Source organism: Lactuca virosa, chromosome 6 (genome assembly GCF_052849685.1).
Source record: "Lactuca virosa cultivar CGN04683 chromosome 6, Lactuca_virosa_CGN04683_v6, whole genome shotgun sequence".
Lineage (NCBI taxonomy): Eukaryota > Viridiplantae > Streptophyta > Magnoliopsida > Asterales > Asteraceae > Lactuca > Lactuca virosa.
The window spans coordinates 63,369,077-63,374,354 of NC_136431.1; the positions used below are offsets into that span (position 1 = coordinate 63,369,077).

At 36.7% G+C, this 5,278-nt stretch overlaps 1 non-coding gene across 1 annotated transcript; it reads right to left on the bottom strand.

Moving 5' to 3' along the window:
* Window positions 1-1,742: 1,742 nt before the first annotated feature.
* LOC145123159 (small nucleolar RNA R71) lies at window positions 1,743-1,849 on the bottom strand. The gene has a single exon (XR_013715032.1). It is a non-coding gene; the product is annotated as a small nucleolar RNA R71 (small nucleolar RNA).
* Between the last annotated feature and the right edge of the window lie 3,429 nt (window positions 1,850-5,278).

Sequence of the window (5,278 nt, forward strand, 5' to 3'; positions counted from 1 at the left end):
ATAGATTGATATAGACAGCGGTGAAAATCTAGCAACATTTCACTGCCCCCAATAACATATGACAAATAATCCCATTCATCAACATCCAATTCCCAAAAGCTTTAAGCTTCAATTGATGTATTAAGGTAAGTTTATCAATTATCCCTTTGTTACAGACATCCTGTTGAACATGAGCCTTGGATCGCAATCAATCTCATTTGTAATTCAACTTTGGGTAACGCGCGTTAGATGTCTAACTCTCAACACATAATAGGAACAAATCTCAGCTTGACTACATAAGCCTCTTGCATAGTTCACACCATACCCGAAAATGACTTTTATAATTTCCCGGTTAAGGAACAACATTTGGTCATATCAAAGCACAACACTCACTACACTTAAGTCCCACTATGAGTCTCAAGCGTTAAGGATACAAAGATAATACCTTTTAATCAAGTGTCACTCATGACTGCGATCTATGAGTTGATCGTGATGCGGGTCCATTCAGTACTAGTTCTCTGACAAGTACCTGTGAAACTTGGTTACAACTTCTTGCCTACTTTCATCTGGTGAGAGTCAACCAATACTTTTCATATTAGTCTTACTTCATAATTGCTCCCACAATCATGACCGACTATGAACCTTTATAATAATAAGATTATTCATGTATTAAACAAGTTAATATAGAACACAACAAGTATTAATGTAATGATCATATCCCAGTATATCAAAATAATATTTAACAGTTGTTGTTACAATGTTCCAATATCCAAATACTAAATCCAAACAAAAATCCCATTTCTAGAATAATAAATGTCTTATGGCTTAAGTGACCACTCATACTTAGCTTAAAAGGAAAGAATTTATTAATGGGTTCGACTAAATTTAATTTGTGTGAATTTCGCGAATACTATATCTCCATATTTGAGTTTTACTCTAGGTATAGTTAAATATATTGGAGAATATGATTGGTGTTCTTTCGTGACATAGAGTCCGTTAGCTACTCTCGAAGTCACAAAGATTTCTATGTGATCCTTGAATGGCAGAAATCAACATAGTTTTTCAATGAACTCATTCATCCAATCATATTTGACTTTAGCAATAAAAGTTGTGTATTCTTATTTTGTAGTAGACTGTGTCATTATGTTTTGCTTGGACCTCATTCCAACTAAACTTACTCTTCATTCCAAAATGAAGTCATAATCCAATTATAATTCATAAAAATAAGAACACACACGTTGGAGAATCAAGCAACAAAGCCGGTAAACGAAAACAAGTTTGAAATCCTTGATATCACTCCAAACAAAAAGGAAGCTGGTTACTAGCCCAAAACAGAATCAGAAAAAGAAATTGAACCCAAAAGCGAGCCAAAAGATGAGATGGCCAACATTACCGACATAACTATGAAGGCATACAAGAAGCGAATTTGTGAGGACACCAATCTGGGCCTTGTTCAACCTGGAATTCCCACCACCGCCAACTTCAAGCTTAAGGGACACATCCTTTCCGCGGTAGAAGATATCCCATTCTACGGAAATGATCATGAAGACGCATACAAACACCTCGAGGAAGTCAATGACATCACCGATTATTTTAATTTTCCTAATGTACCACGAGAAACGGTGTTGTTAAGAATGCTTCCGGTCACCTTCCAAAGAGCGGCCAAGGATTGGTTAAAGGCACTCCCACCCCATGCAATCTCAACATGGGCACAAATGTGTGAAGTATTCATCCAACAATTTTTCCCACTATCGAAGGTTTCTAAACTTAAGAAGACCATAGCCAATATTGAGTAACAAGCGGGGGAATCATTGTATGAAGCATGGGAACGCTATAAGGGGTTACTAAGAAATTATCCCCATAATGATTTTAATGTGCAACAAGAAGTCTCGGTCTTCTATGATGGGGTAAATGTAACAACTAGGAAACTCCTCGATTCTCAAGGACCACTCACAAAGAAGAATCCCGCTCAAATTAAAGTGTTAATCAAATAATTTTTAAAGCATTCAAGGGAATACCACAACCCTCGAGAAGACAAGACAAGAGGATACAAGGATGGGAATGGTGCTTTGGAAGAATTAGATGTGGTGTTGGCAAAATTAGAGTCCATGGATCGGAGAATGACGAAGATGGATCAATCAATACACGCAATACATGTGGGTTTTGAAAATTGGAATGGGTCACACCTGACAAGGGATTGTGATTTAGACCAAAACAGGAATAGAAAGGCTCAAGTTTGTTATTCTAGTGGAGATCGAGTTGATGAAGATTGGAGCATGCCAAGGAAAGAATGGTTGCCTTATGAAAAATACAAGAATCAAAAAGAAGAAAAATATAGGCAAAATGGACGGGGCTTCTACCAAAAAGAACAACCACCACCCAAGAAGAAGTTGGACTTTGAGTCAATGATTAATAGGTTCATGGAGGCTTATGAAAAATGACACGATGCAACTGATGTTACTATTAGAAACCAACAAGCATCTGTCAAAAACATTGAGACTCAAATCGATTAATTAACTACACTAGTTAACGAACGATTACCACCTGAAATTCCAGATCATAAGCGGAAACCACATATCATGTCCATATACATTGAAGAAGATACCATCTCTGATTTTTTAGAGGCGTTAGATGAAGACACAAAGCAGCCCGATTCGCAGCCGAAAAGAAAGAAGATTAATGATGTCACACCCCCAAACCAGACGGCGGAAACGTCCGGGGGTGGAGGACTTCATTTGTAGTATCACAACACATGCATCATAGTAATCAAAGTACAAACAACCATTGTATTTAAAAAGTATAAGTATTTATATGTGTTCAATCATTGTATATTGAAACCAAAATAGTTATACAAAAGAATAAGATATGACTCAAAGTAGCTCCATCTTCTCAAAAAGCTCGGGGAGTACCTGTTTATTGTTTCCCTGAGAATACAAGTAATTTGAAATGGGAGTATCAACATAAAGTTGAGTGAGTGCATAAGTGTTTATGTTTGAAAGGGTGTCTCTGTATCTTGCATATGTAAACTGTTCCAGAAAATCCTATATTTTCTGTTGTATATGAAAAGTAGTTTTATTCCCATAAAACCGTTCTCTTTGTAAATCAATGTTTTGTATTTGTATTCCTTTATGTAAAACTTGTAACTGAGAGTGTGCCTGGTTTCACCAGCTGTTATTGAAAACTGTATTGTACTATTGTAGTTTGTATTATGTAAACTGGTACTTTGAAGGTGTACTTACGTTTAGTTGATTATACACTAACGTATTGTTAATATCTTTTTAATGAGTTATTATAACCATACTAAGACATGATGGCCTGAAACAAACGCTTTGTGGGCGTTTAAACTGTTGATAACAATTGCCACTCATTAGCGTGTATGCCTGAATGTAGCTAGCAGCCTGAGTGCGGGGTTGTCAATCCTGATATAGATCTACCACAACTTGTTTCAATCCCCTGACTGGAGACTCTGGTTATAATATCAGGACTTTACCTTGGTTGTCTAAATGAATTAAACAACCTGAATTGAATGACTCATAAAAAGCATATAAACGTTACATGTATATTAGTTATGAAAACCCAATCATTCTGAAATAAATGATTGGCAGTATGTCCTTGAATTAGTATTCTTAACATGTATATGAAAATTGTATATCCCTTGATTTGTTTTGAATCAAACCTTTGTTTCTTGTAAAACTATGTATTCTAGTATACTTGAATCATGTATTATTGCTCTATGTATCATAAATTATACCTATTATAATTTATATGTACTTTTTGAATTGGTATTTAATTGTGTTTGAATGTAATCCCTTGCTCAGCATGTTACAAAGGGTATTTAAACTAGATGAAATAACTTTTATATTTATATACATATACAATTTTATATAAGTAAAATTTAAACGACATTCGGACAAATAACCGGTACTATAAGCCCACATCCAAACAAGGAAAAGGACCCAGAATGAGTTATTAGTCCTACGCCTTTTAAATATTATTTATATAAATATATATATACAAATATGAATTTTGGGGAAAAATATAAGTTTACAAAAGAGTTTAATGTTTTTAGAATATTTTGATGATTTAATGCCGTTTTATCATGATTTAAAGTCATGATTTTATAACACAAAGTTCTTGTGTTATACTTGTATTCCCCCCCTTAAAACAGTAGAAATTATGAAAATACGGGGGTATGAACTCACATGATATGTGTTGATTTGGACAGCGTTTCGTTTCCTGGAAAGGAGTTTATTTGACGAAAAACGGCATAAATCGAGCAGAGTTTTGACTGGAGAAAGTTGTTTTTCTCTGGAATCTCGGGGCTTCGAGGCTTGCTTAGGGTTTTAGACTTGATACCGGGGCTTTGGGGGTTGTATGTAAGTTTGTGGAAGTGAAAGGAGTGAAAAGAATTGGAAAATGGGGTGAAAAGTGTAAAAAATCCGGAGAGTCTTGCATGCCTTATATAGGCCGAAGCCTCGGATCCGAAGCTGGGAGAAGCTGCCGCGTGTTCGGACAGGTGGCGAGGGAAGAGGGCTCACTTCGGACAGCTGGCTCGGTCGTGTCGGATCAGGAGTGGACCGAACTTCGGTCCAATCAGAAGGTGCCACGAGGCCGAAGTCAGAAGCAACGGTGCGAGGCTCGGAAGGCGCCACCTATGCGAGGCGCGTCGGATGCCCATTGGACCTCGGTTTCGGACGAATCAGCAGACGACACGGAGCGGACACCGGGAAGCCTCGCATGCGAGCTGACGTGTCCGGATTGTGGCCATGCGGTTTTTCCCGGTTATCCACTAATTCTCGGTTTTTGTGCCCAAACTTGCGAAATTCATAACTTTCGCATATGAGCTCCGTTTTCGACATTCTTTTTATGCACGCGTAGGTAAATTATACTCTACGACTTTCGTTTAGACTTCTATGGCTAACTTTAACTTTATTTTTAATATTATTATTTTTAACAGACCGGGACAGGAAATCCGTTAAAAATTCATAACTTCTTCATCTGACGTTCGTTTTTGTCTGTCTTTTTACCGTTGTACTACTATTGACGAGACCTTCAATTCTCGTTTAGTTTGTGTCGGCTAAAAATCACTCGATCTTTATTTCGAGTTTTTAGCTGTATACTGCTATATTGAAACTTAGAAAAATCATAACTTCCTCATACGAAGTCAGATTTTGCCGTTCTTTTTATGAAAGTTCTCGGTTTAACGTAATCTACAACTTTAATTTAGATTGTTATGGCTGAAAAGCCTTTTTATTAAAAGTTCAGTTTTTACACTGAACTGTGTTTTGTCGGTTTTGTT